The 14,250-nt window shown below is 38.6% G+C and overlaps 1 long non-coding RNA gene across 1 annotated transcript; it reads right to left on the reverse strand.

Moving 5' to 3' along the window:
- Positions 1-320: 320 nt before the first annotated feature.
- Positions 321-3,997, reverse strand: LOC111265543 (uncharacterized). Its single transcript, XR_002683512.2, has 3 exons — positions 2,970-3,997; positions 1,913-2,330; positions 321-974 (listed from the first exon to the last, which is right to left on the reverse strand). It is a non-coding gene; the product is annotated as an uncharacterized LOC111265543 (long non-coding RNA).
- Positions 3,998-14,250: the final 10,253 nt, after the last annotated feature.

Below are 14,250 nucleotides of genomic sequence, written 5' to 3' on the forward strand. Positions count from 1 at the left end.
TTCTATCCCCTTTTTACCCTGGCTAAAATAGCTCGGTAACAAAAATTTGGCTCTTCCTGAAGTGTCGACGACGATTACTAAACCATTGTTTTCGTTTAGACATCATGGCTGAGTTCTCTTTGTTAATTAGAATAGTTCATGAATGTTTATGCTGTCTTTTCACTCCGTAACCTAGTATTTTAGTTATTCAGTAGGATTTCGGTCTTTTCGTTCTCGTAATACTAAAATTGAATTTAAATTTCAATTATAGAATTGGCAGATATCTTTTATCTTTTTTATTAAAGCCCTGTGATTTTATTACAATATATGCAAAAGAATATTACCGATAGGAAGAGTCATGTTCTTCGACAGCAGGCGCTTTTAACGATAACCTCGAGCCACCGTATTTTTAAAATACCTTCATTTTTTTTAACTGGTTAATAATTTCTTCCGTCAATAATGTAAGCCCCAATAGATGTCGAATTGCCTGAAGTATCTACGTTTGCTCATCATCGTCTATAGAGTTCTTCTTTTCACCTCGTGTTTGGTGTATGCAAGCTTTAGGAAATATACCATTAACCGTCTGACATGGTTGTCTGGTATGGGCTATAAGTCATGATTTAATACTAGTCTGCGTAATTCCGGATTTATATTTGGATCCGCGATTTCAACTCGCACAACAAATATCGTATTTTTTGGCCGAAATTTAATGCCTTCAAGCCATAGCAAAATGTTGACAAAAGGTATCTCTTTTTTGGTAGTTCTTAGTTACCAAAGTGACAAAAACGTTCTCGATTTTTTTTTATATAATAATCTTTTTTTTTTCATAAAAGCAATCTGTCGATTAAGTATGCTCAATTTTCCAGTGGTTAATCTTCACCAAGATGAGTAACAATTTGATATATTTTAATTTATATCATCTTTAGAAATAATGATCCTTTTTCATACATCCGAATGTACGCCCTTCGCAGTTCTTCCATCTATTTTGACCGCTCCTGGGTAAAGGAGAAAGGATAAAACGTTTATCAGCGTTTGCGAATTCATACTGGTTGTTTGTTGCGCTACCGAGTCCTCAACGTTTATTAGACTCTAAAGATTTTATTGGTTTTTTGAGTTGACTTATTGCGGCCGTATGGACCGATTATTATTGAAAAGGACGGCTGGCCCGCAGTATGATTCTATTAATCATCACAACTCGTGATTTGCTATACGCCCATTACTACGGGTATTTTCTATTTATCGTCGTGTGCAGTTCTCCATTCTATCTCCATCTACTGGTAATAGTACTACGTACCGTAAAAATTATAAGGTCGATATGATTCAGAAACGACCTTAAGTTGTTCGTTTGCCTATTTTAAACATCTTGATTATCTTATTCTCGTATCTTAGGACTATATGTCGTAGTGTTATGCTTAAGCCTTTTGCATATTGATCAATTATGCCTACTTCGTTCACTATTTGATTATTATTCTTGTTTGCTCCCTTGGCGTTGGTCGGTTGGAGTCAATAATAATATTCACGGTTCGCAAATCCTTTATCGGTTCTTTGGCTGTTGTTAAGTGCAAAATGTAAGGGTTGTTTTGTGCAAAAAGCACGAAATTCTAAACGACTCAATTTGTTGGCGGTGCCTAATATTGTATTTTGGATCTACGAAACAAAATTGAAAAATAAGATTGCAGCGACCCGATTTTTTGATATTTGTTCTTGTACACACAATGATGCATTGTAATTTCGTTCAGGACAACGGCACTCTCCAAAAACACCAAATTAAATAATTTGAAATAAACAGTTGTATCGTCTGATATTTTTTCAAAGTGTTTATGCTGGTACTTTATTGCTTGTGTACAATTATTTATATAGATTTATATTTATTTTACTTTTTTTTTTGCATACAACAAAATTTGGTGTTTCATCTTTAAAAACGTATACTTACTGTAACAACAAATTTTATCCATTTTACCGACATACGTCTAAATCTTTTTCTTTATTCTATGTTGCCTACAGCTTTCAGTACTAGCGCAACGTCGGTTATTTGTCTTCCACTGTTTCATTCTACCAAAAATTTGTTGTCTTTCACGTTCCACTTTACATCGATCCTTCGCCTGTTCGATCGTTTCGGTTACTTCACCTTCATTGCGTTCTTGCCGCTGTTTTGGCTATGATCGTTTGGACATGGCACGGCTATAATCTTATAGGTTTGTTGTCACAGAACTTGATAATATTTTCACAGTGTAATTTAAGTACAGTTTGTTATACAGCACATACTTTTGTTGAATGCACTTATTCACACAATTCGGACGCTGCTTATATACCAACGCGGACGATGTTGCTGGCCGCGTTGGTGAGCTTGTCTTGAAATACGGAAAGTGAGAAAGAGATTTACGTTAGAGAGAACGTTAGGCTTTATCGGAAAAAATCAAAGATATCCTTTTAGGGAAGAGGTGTTTTGTCAATCGCTTTCATCTTCTCAAAATGAAACTCTTAATTCTCAAAATGAAACTGGTCGTTTTAGGTGGAACGAACTATAAGCTAAGATTCTGTAGAAGATAATTAGAGTAACCGGCGAATTTGTCCTTGAATCTATCTTGTCGTTGAATATGTAATGTAGGTAAGCAAAAGGTCGAGTACTTATTTGCAAATGATTTGTGGCACTGAACGTGACCTACTTAAAACGGGACATTCATACACGTATGTATATGCGAAGGGCCGGATGCATATGAGCTCGGTAGGCTCTAGCTTTATTAATATTAACAGTGAAACTCATTATAGGGAAAGAAACAGCGCGACCTTGTTTAATGGTTTGAAGCACTTTCGTGAGTGAGGCTAAACAATGCCGAATTCAGCTTTTAGTGTGTGGATAAATGTACCCGCAGAAGTGCGTGGAGTATGCCATATAAGACCCTATGTATGACAATGCTCAAGCGAGGTTAGTATGCCGTTAAGTTTTTGCCTAAATTATTACGACAAAGCATAAGTGTGCAAGAAATTACCATCGACTTCGAGGAATGTCCACATACTCGGAGAATGAGTATGTAGTTCTCGATATCAGCACGACTTGGCCCTGGATGTACCCCTGACAATCCTTTGCGACATCGAGGTCAGGACGTAAATCGCAAACGATCGGCCCAGCTCCATTGAAGGACTTGAATGGCTTAGATTACTCATCAGGACGTCAGGTGAACCCTTTTTCAGGCATGAGGTGAAAGGTCGGATATCTAAAGACTGTTGGGAAAGTTCATTCTAAATGTTTTGTCGGCACTGTCCGTGACGCGTCTGAATGCGCGGTGTTCGGTGAATGTTCCAAGGAATCTTGCAATGTATGGTGTGTTAGTGTTGCTGGACCATTCTGTTAATGAGAACTACTATACTCCTGTTGGAAAATGTATCCATGAAGTTCCGGATTATATAGACGGATAAATGAGGTCAATGCAGCCTTTAATTGAATCACGTTGCATGACAACGTTCTCGCACAATGCCGTTGGCATTTTCGGAGTAGGTGACCTCATAAACTTCTCCGGCACCTGCTGGTGGCCAACATATGTGTGAAAGTGCCTCCATTGGTACGATTGTTTGATGTAGAGGTCCTCAATGTTCTCATATAAACAGGTGGTGGCTGACAGGGTTAAAATTCCGCCAAAAGGACCGTCAGTCGCGGACATTTCACGGAGCAAAATGTCGATGGACTCGTTAAGTCGTGCCGTTGAGCGAAGTAGGTCAGTGGTCTTCAAGCTCTTCTCTGTGCTGCACAAAGAACTTTCATTAACCTAAATTGGCATTTCAGATCGAAAGTGGGCAGTGCGTTCGCTAAGCATTAATGTTACCGCGATGCCGAACAATGTAACAGCTAAGGCCACTTAGGTGTTTGCGCGTTTTCATGCCAGGCTCAGGTTGGTTAGGAAAGATTTCCTTGTACCACCAGGTACGTGGACAAAGGTCGTTCCGCTTTCCCTCGGCGCGTTGGCACTCGTAGACCGTATTGTAGGTTAATAATTGTTGTTTCTGCAGTACCTATGTCCTAGTGAGGATGAAAGACGGATTGGTCTAGATGTGAATGGTCATTAGGGCTTCGTGGCATTACTCAGCAGTACAAAGGAGTTCCTAGTTCCTCTAAAGGAAGATGAGAAGACAAAGCACTTTCCGACATTTAACAGGCCCTTGTCTACTGCGTAAAAGAAACCCTGTGTAATAGCTTGCGGAGTATCCTAGTTAGTCCGACCTTAGAAGAGGTTTTCCGATTCAATTTTGTAGCCACATGTACATACAAATAATAGCTACAAATAATAGCCCTGGTTGGAGGATATGATTAAATGAACCGATGGAAGTCACGGCATGGGAGTATCGAAGGGCGTATAACTCTCTTCTCAGTGAAGGATGCCAGTCGTCCTTTCTGCACGGGAACAGTAGGACGTACTGCGAGTAGTTGTATAATCGATGTGATTCCAAAATGAATCCTAGACTTGGGTGCGCGTTGAAACGACGCTTGGAGGTACTATTGCGATATCAAAGCATTAACATGGTGTGATACTGGAGGTCGAGGTGATTCGAACAATGTGTGCGACCTCATTGGCTGATTAAGCATTGTCATTGCAGGGGTTCCCCATTGGCCGCCTCTCTGAGTCAAAAAGGATGCAGGCGTCTTGAAAGTCGCAACGGCTATAGTCAGATGGCGACTTCATGGATTAAGCCGTCTGAGAATACCCTCGAGGAGATCAACTATGTTACGGAACTTGAGCTGGCGTATGATTTACAATCGACATCCTTGGCTATCCTAGGGTCCATAAGAGAAGCTAGCACAACTTGTCGGGAGTAGCGCTAGAAAGTCTATTATGTGGAATACTGTAATAATTCTGTATAATTAATGACGGGGTTTGCGTATACACAGAATTCCGAGTCAAATTATTCGGTTAGCTACAGTTGCTTCTGTAGTTCATCCGAGCGGCAGGTGTATTACTTCCGTAAAAGCGGTCTAATTCCACGAGAGTTGTATATTGGGCAACGTAATCTTACTCTGCATGTAGCAGAAACTGGCTGTTTTAGCTGCGAAAAAAAGCGTTACAGTAATGACAAATTTTGCAGATGGCAACGATATCAGTGGGTGTGAGGATACTCCTTCTGTTGGCCCAGATTGAGTCTGTCGTCCGCAGCATGAGTAAGGCAATCCGTTATATCTTTTTCATCCTCCGATGGCTGTGCATTATCATTGTCATTGAGTACAAGTGGGTTTCTGATCGAATAGCGGTCGCCCGTAGCAAGAGGGTACGCTTAGCGGAGAAGGGTGTTCGACGACATACAGAGAGCTCCCTCTTGGCTGCACGGTGTCGGGAAGAGTGTCCCTATCTTCCACTTTTAGATTAGAGTGGGTTGCTACTCTCAATGCAAATAAAGGCGCAACTGCAAGTGGGCAAGAGCTCAAAATGTGGACGACGGTAATGCTCGGGGAAGCTTATGGGCTGAAGTAAGACGGCGGTTGTTATGTTATCGCCCGCTGTAACGTCGTTGGTGCAAGGGTGCCATCCTCTGATTAAAGTTCAGTAACACAGTCTAAGACCTGTAGGGGGCTGAGTTGAATTGACGTATGTGAGCTGTTGCTTTTACTGCCGAGTTCAGCTCTATCGACGAATTGACGGAGTCACTTTACATCCCGGTGCCTGCCAGCGTCTGTTTTTTTATCAGCTTCGCCTGGACCTGATTGACCAGGCTAAATGTCACGCTAAGTCGTAACTCGACCAAGTGTAGTTGCACAGCATAGTGTTAAGGTACAATTAAGTCGGCTTGGTACATGCAGCGCAGTAGCAACCTAGCTGAATCGGCTTCAATCCTGCTTTACCATTCCATACATTCTATTTATAATAATAAAAGTATATTTATAATAGGGCTGATTTGGCTGTCTAACTTTAGATGGTAAGTTTTGACTGTTGTATACAAATCAGTCAAAAGCTATTGAAAAACTATTAAAAAGCATTGAATCTTTATATTGAGTTGAACATTTTAATAATACGGCCCCTACGACAATGCTGCTGATCGTCGTAGTTATATTATTAAACCTTTTTTTAGTAATGACCATCCTCTAAGAGGACAAATTGTCGTCAAACAAAGGATTTCTATAAAAAGCTAGTTTACCTATTTTCTCCAACATGGAGCTTGTTAATAGTGTGTGTTACGAATCATTGCTATGTATAAAGATCACTATACTCAAAAAGGCACACAAAATGCTTACTTGAAATTATGTATGTTAGCTAGTACACTGTCTAACCATAGTTTGTTATATACGTTAATCATACTTGTCCACATAACAGAACTTTCACACAGATGATACACCAGCGCGAGCAATGTTGGTAGCCTTCTTGATGTTTGTAAACACCAGTGCTGCATTCTTTTTAAACGAATAAAACGGGAAACAAGTTGTTGCCGCTCATAACCAATCTATTTAATGTTGCGCTCTATAACAACATTTTTCCTTAACGGAAAAGTATTTAACCAATTAATTTTACCATTCGCGCAGATCTTAACGGGGTGAATCTTGGCCGACCTGCAAAAAAAATCAGCCCGATCCGAGTTCGTTTTAGGTCTGACAAACACGGAATCAGATACAGACTCAGTAGTTCAGTAGATAAACTAGAACAACGCCGTAAGCTTTGTCCCACATCTGTTTTTCTAACAAACTCGTCTTACTTCACCTCTATAGAAATAAAAGGCTGATTATATCTGTGCCAGAGGTAACGTTGGATACTAGCTAATGATCAGAGTATAATATCTATGAACTCCAAACCCAATAATTTCTTGCAAAAGATAGTCTAAACACTGTTTTTCATGCAACACGTTGAGCACACTTAGTGTCTCATTGAAAACATTGTAAGCTTCGCCCCGCTTTATCAAATAAGGGACATTATACAAAAAGAAACGCTGAAGAAATTATTGGTGCATTCACCCGTTCTTCAACCGTTCGCCTGAGATTAATCACCTGCTGGAGACATTGTATCAGTAATCCAGGCGCCTAAATACTAAAAATGATTTTTTGCAAAACAGTTTCAAAATTGCTAAAAGACACACAACAACACGTTGGTTGTAGTTAATGAACGGTAGTGCAAAAAATTAAAGCGAGCGTTGCTTGCTACCTGGATTGTGCCGTACATTCGCGCTGTAAAACAACATTGGCGAACAAGACGTTTTGTTTGAAAACTGTTTTGATAGGGACAGAGCACTAGACACCTGCCGCGGTGAAGCGCATGTTTGTTATCAGCTTATGCACCGTGAAGTGCCCTCCCAGATGGAGTGCTGGATACACCATCTTCAGTGTCGACATAGATACTCTACCTGACGACAGGTAGTAACTGGCGGAAATCACCGCAGTGCACTGAAGTGCTGTTGGGTAATGGAAATCAGCTGTTTTCGAATTGTCAATACTGCATATCGTATTTTCGGTGATTTGAACGGAACTCTTAAAGCAGGAGTGCGCGGTTGTCTGCCAGAAATGATGGGTGAAGCCATAACAGAAGCAGCCATTGCTAGCTCAGCTTTTTCACTAGCGTGAATTTTTTTTTCGATGAGTGAGTTAGTGAGAAAAATTTTTCTGCGCCTCCAAGCGCGTCGACCGAAATTATTTTATCTAGACCTTAGCTTTAGGCAAGCGAGAACATCATTATAAACTATTTTCTGCGCGCCTTTTATTCGCCTGTGACTACTTCGTGCTGTTCAGCGAGATCCTGTTGCAGTTTTTTGGTAAGCTCGGCGTTCACGTTGATCTATGGACATTCTTGTAAGGAAATTCAGGAAAGGTGTTTCTCAGCTCCCCTAAAGGTACATCAGTGCTCAATCATTGTGGGCGTGTGTGTGTGGGAGTGCCATGCTACGCGTTAACGCGCATGCATTACGTGCTAAGTCTTTAGCCATTACCCTTTTGCGCATGGTCCTTAGACAAGGCAGGTTAATAAGTTTGTTCGTCCTTAAAATGACCACAAATAGATCTCGGAATGCCCGTAGCGTCTGTGTGGTGTCGGTATCTACCATCATATAATCTTAATATTTGTCAAAAAGAAGCCCCCTCTATATGTAGACTTCCGTGAGTATGCCAACATAACTTGCTTATAATACATGTATTTTTGCTAATGGCTGCACTGTCAATAACAAGATCTGCAAGGTCAATCTTTTAACTCATAGCACAGTTATGGCTAATTTTGTATGCATTAGGATTTGACCAATAGCCAACTTCACTAAACATGACCGACTTCAGAGATCTATATTCCTGTTTTCGAATATAAAATTACACGACAAGTAAGAACGGTTAGGAGATGAACCTTTGAATAACCTCATATGTCTGATTTGAAGTAAAAATGGTTTTTTACAGGCTTTTGTACATGACCAAAAGCAAGTATTCGTTCTTAAACAGTTTCAAGGAACTATTTAAGACTTACTTTTGATGGCGGCATCTTTTAGTCTTTTAATTTCATTTAAATCTAATAAATATTATTTAATTGAATTAATCTTAAATTAATTGAATTTAATAATAATTTAATCTTAAAATTTAATCAACACCGAATTTTCAAAATATCGCTTCAACATTGTGGTAGTTCTTGGAAAAGACACCCTCAATTTATCTACAGGACGCAGAGAAACAGTCGATACAAATTGATTATTGATCATGACCTCGATAGCTGACAGAACAATTTTTAATTCTAGCAAATGGAAAGCATTTTTTTCAAGGATTTCGAGGATAATGTTTCCTTATTGATAACACGCGACGTCCATAAGATTCCGCCTTTTCTGTAACGACCATCGTGGCCGCAGATTTGGCAAATTCAGTCTTAATTTACTTGCCCTTAACGTGGGAACAAATTCATTGTAGGCTCCCTGAGTGTTTATGTAAACGTTTGTGCATTGTTGGAATAGTTATTCCTGATTGGTTGTTCATAAAAAAACTTCTATGTCACTAAACAAACGGATGGGGCAGCACAGTTTTTCATTTTCAACCAGTCTTTCCTTATGCAATGTTAGATCACTGGAACTTATGCCAATACTTGTAAACGACACTATCGCTTCAGTTTTAAGCGCTGGAAGTGAAGGAAGTTGTCCAATGGCCGATTTGGTTTTGGATTTAAGCATTTCTTAAAAAATTTCGAGCTGTTCTACATGCATGGTACGTCACCACGCAAACTTTTTTTCGAACGAAGCTAATTTACGAATAAACGTAGACATGTGTCGTCGCCTGGCAATAAGATAGCATGGTATTCACACATAAACAAATGTAGCTCCCCCTTTACCTGTGAACTGTAATGAATGTTACTTTATCTTCAGAAGCAGCGTATCGGTAAACGCGACATTTATGCGCGACCGTCTCTAAATAAATAATGTTCTTGGGGTTGTTGTCGTTCTTATTCATGAAATGCTTTTAGTTTGTTAGGTTTTACCCACAAAGAAAACTTGTTCACATCGATTGTCCTGTGTTCTGAATTGTACGTTAGAAGATGATCTGTGTTCCGGCATAACGTCGGCGGTACTCTGTCCATAACATGCATTGAAGCAGGCTTGCCTGTCCCGGTTGACCATGGTGCGTTGGTTAGCCAGAAATTTCGAGTTTGGTTCGTTTAAGAAATATACCCCGATTGAGTGGATTTAACAAATTTTTGCTTGATGTTACGTATCACCAAAGATACGAAGATGATAATTGCTGGATCTTGGTAATCCTGATGGCCATAAATGGCTTCAAACAAAAATATGCATCACAAATCAAGGACTGGAACTGTTACAGCACTACGCCGTCTTGTGAATTGCTCAAGTTCACCTTTTGGTTTACCTACCGTAAGCACAACAAGAATGTCACCTAGAAGTTTCAGATGGTAAATAATAAATTTGCCTTCAAGCGGGCACACGCATGTCTTTAAGAATAAAAACGAAATCGACGATCAGCCGCCTTCAATTGGTTTGCACAAATAGATAATTAAACCATATGCATTTACATGAGTTAGCAAAAATCTGTGTATTCTTAAATGCCCTCCTCAAAAATTCAAAGTATTCAAATGACTGAATACTTTAAATTTTTAAGGAATTTGAAATACATGGCCTTATATAATACTGTGTACTTAGTGGACTAATGGTGAGCAATAAACTCATTGAAACAGTCCAAGTTATCACCACATGAAAAAGTGTTCCAACTGAAACATTATTGCCATAGTTGTTGGAGACTAAAATTTGCCTTAATCGTGACAGGCGATAACAGACCAATCAAGTCGAAAATCTGTGCTAGACGTTTCTAGCAGCAACCTCCAATGAGAAATACCACTAGAAAGTTCTGTCAATAATCTTGTTAAATAATTTCCGTTCAAATCCTATTGAATAGCTTGGTTAGGATTAAATACCTAATGTCGTTCAACATTTAGTAGTTTGGAGTTAGTATCGTTATAGGACACCACTAAAATCGAAGATGCTGTTACGCCTTTAGATCCTAACTCCAATCAATTAATAGAGGAATTTTACAACGGAAAACAACTAGCATTGAATATTTTATTAACTAAAGCAAGCCATTGTCTTGCTTTATTCTACCTTCTTCTCAGTCGATATCATCCAAATATAAGTAATCTTTTCACGAATAAATCTTACCTCACTCGGAGTGTTTAAAACTTCATCTTCCAAGTGAAACCTTAGGCCTTTGCGGTGCGTATACATCTGCGAATTCGAAAGAAGTTTCCCAAAATTGCAAAATTTGCTTGTTTTAATTCTCAGAATTGCCTAGTAGGCAGAAAAGAACCTGAAAAGGTCTGGTCAATCGGGCTGGTCAGAAAATTCAAAAAGCTTTTTGCATATCAGAGACGATTTTGACCTTACACTTCCGAGAGTAAAATGTAGTAGATGTAGTAAAATGTAAAAGAGAGTAAATGATCTTTATACAAAACATTGTTTAAGGCAGGTTCATCTCAGTGCCTAGATTCTGCATACTTGACGATGCACACCTTTATAATGGTAGGAGTATTTTTTCACAACTAACTGAATAAGTGAATAGTAAGTAGATTAATCCTTTTTCAAAAGAGGTGTTTTAGTAAAACGTATATTTTTGAATCTATGTTCCGATTATTTTCAACATATTGATTTAACCTGGTGGAAAAAAACGTTTGAACCCATTGTATGCAATACTTTGGTTAACTCTTTAAAATTTGAATCCTTTCGATAATAGAAGGCTCACTACGTCACGATCTGACGGTAATCTAGATATTTACTCCGTGAAAAACTTCCTTAAATTGGCTAATATTTGTGGCTAATGTTGGCTAATCAATATTTTCCTTCCTTATACTGATAATCTAGAATTCCAAAGAAAATCGAAATCAGATTAAAGTTGCTACTTAACCTAAATATATAACCAGACTTGAGATAACTGGAATGTCTATGAATACTTTAGTTAATGATAATGATGGCTTTACCGTCTAATCTTTTTCGTCACCACAGAATATTTACATAATGGATATGTTCTTCGTGACTACATTACCTCGCTACTGTCCGTAATTAGTACGGAATAGTGGCATGAAATCCGTACTAATTAAAATATCGGTCTTTAATATGATCAAGTTCGAAAGTTTATGCATCGGTGATAGATGGAGTAGCACCTGAAATTTTCTTCGGAACGGTTGATGTTTACCAAAGTTACTGTCTAGTATATTTCAATATATGAGATGATTTGCTTCGACCATGGAATCTACTGCTGTGGCTAACTCCAACTGCACGTTTTACATCTGCGAGTTGCGCCAAAAAATCACGACCGAATGTACAGCGTGTACCGCTTACATTGCGGTAACATACTTTTCTCTTGCACAGTTATCTAAATCTCTCTGTAACATTTAGTTTAGTGTTAGAGCACATTGAAATGACTCTTTTTAAGAACGATTTTCGTGACTAGGGCTTTAATATTTCGACTAAACGCAGATACAACGTGATATAACCTTTTTTTGTGTAAGACGCGTAATTTACGTACTAATTTGATATGATTTTTTTTCGGCGATCTTGCCGAATCCAAGCCTTTGCTTGCACAATGCTATTGAGATGTGAAATTTTTAAAGCTGTCGGCCTTATCAAGCTCCCACAAGAGCGTATCAACGTTCCGATCTCCTTAGGGTGCTCAGTATGTATTAGGATATATAACCGATAGTATTTTTGAAACTTCTTAGGGACATCGGCGATCGTCAGCACTTTTATTATCATCCTGGTAAATGACTGCCATTTTTTGTTTAAACTATTATGTCCCAGTGATTATAGAAGCATTGTTGTTTCGGCTGCCAAAGTCTTCGGAGATTGGTACGACCGGAGCAATGTGTTGGCCTTTCGTAACACCTATAAAGATGAGATATCAAAGTACAATAGTTTCGTGATGACTGCATGCAGCGGTGGGCGGTTTCGGAGAATCACTGTGCGTCCTAGTTCAAACAAAAATTTGGCAAAGTAACGATTTTAGCAGGTCTTTACTACTGATACTATGTAACGCGTTACCTACTATTATTATGCTTATTTTATCTAATGGAAAACACGTAAGATTCCATTTCTTAATGGTTCGATTACGTGATGAGGATAGCGCTTATAAGTATCTATACTTTAAAGCAAATTTTTCTGCTATATTCGAGAACGCTGATGACCTCTGATAGATGTGGCGCCTGTTACTATTGCACTTTGTTTTTCAATGGCCCTTAATTCTCATACGTGCCGATCCTGAAAGTAATTTACTTTTTATCCTTGTAAAACAGTTTTAAGACTATAACTGACCGCATTCGTCCAAATTTGCGTACATAATTATTCTAACAAGTGTCAAAAACAGTGGGAGCGAACTAACATAAAGGTCTATGGCAGAGGCAAATTCGTCAGTACTGGGTCGTAGAAGGTTCCCCGATCAACTCAACTGTCTCTGGTTTATCTACAGCTGTGTTCTTTTTTGGAAGAAACTGTATTGATATAAAAAAAAAATCAGCTTAATTTATTGATTTTGATCGGATTAATTCTTCTTCCTAGAACTTTAGTAATTAATAGATAAATGGATGAATACTTGAACGCAAATGTCACCAGTCATATTGTTAACAAAGCCAGATTGGCTGGTGGCCAAATCACCGATACAAAAGAGGTTTTCGTTATTAGTGGTAGCGGTGTAAAACTGTGCCCTACGTTGTGCTCAAACATGGAACGAAAGCAAGGATTAAGCAGGAAGCAGACAACTATATACTCTAAAAAATCGCAAGAGGTAAAGCCTTATACTAAGAAGGCGCTGACCATATTCTATAGCAATGAACGCGAGCGCGGGGGAAGCAGAACCGCTAGAATGACCGTGGCGGTGCTGCAGGGCTAAGTGGATCGGATAGTATTGCAGCAAGGATCGCTATATACCGATCGGCATATATATAGATATACCGCAACAAATATATTTGCTATGGTGCGCACCAAGAAATTATATTGAGTTCAGGAAGATGCCGTCGCTATATAGGAAAGAGCTGTTAAGCAAACAAATCACATTTGTGAAGCTATTAGTGCGCGGCCATTATCGTATACGGAGTGGCACATGTATAAGTTGTTTCTAAAATTATATTTGAATAAGAAAATGTGTCGCAAACACTTTGTTGAAAAGTGTGATTTCATGCCTTCTCACCTGCTAATAAAATTTGCAAATACATTCCTCGACACTAACAGCATTAACAGCAGACATTTTTTTCTCCTAATTTATGTCGACATTGATAGGGTCACCTAGCTCATTGATATTTTCCCGTGATAGCCTGTGACGTACTTGTTTGCCTATCTTAGGGATGTGTTGTGTTCTACGTTCGAATCACGTCATATAGAGCCAATTGATTTGATTCTATTAATCTACTGTAACGTACGCAAAATAATACGATCCACAGTTTTCACTCAAATATATCAATTTTAAATATCGCTATTACATTTTATTCAGTTTGTCTGTATTTATTGATTGGCATTAAGAAAAACATTTTTAATCTTGAAGTATAACTCAAGTTTTTACCCTTCAAACGGCACTTCTGAGCCGAAAATTTAAAACTAGGTACATGAACGTACCTTGCATTTTGATTAATTTCATCGAGTACCTTTGATTGGTGTTAAGAAATGACCACTGACGTAGATTTCAATGGAAAAAATGTTACACCAGCAAAAAAACACAATTTCTAATCTTTTCCACGACGGAGTGTCAGTTTTAGCCATAGATTTATGCATTGCATTTTTACTCAATCCGTCAAAATCATCGGATTGGTGTTGACGAAATAATACTTTGTATAAGAAAAAAATGTTTTCGATATT

This window comes from Varroa jacobsoni, unplaced genomic scaffold, assembly GCF_002532875.2.
Source record: "Varroa jacobsoni isolate VJ856 unplaced genomic scaffold, vjacob_1.0 scaffold_984, whole genome shotgun sequence".
Lineage (NCBI taxonomy): Eukaryota > Metazoa > Arthropoda > Arachnida > Mesostigmata > Varroidae > Varroa > Varroa jacobsoni.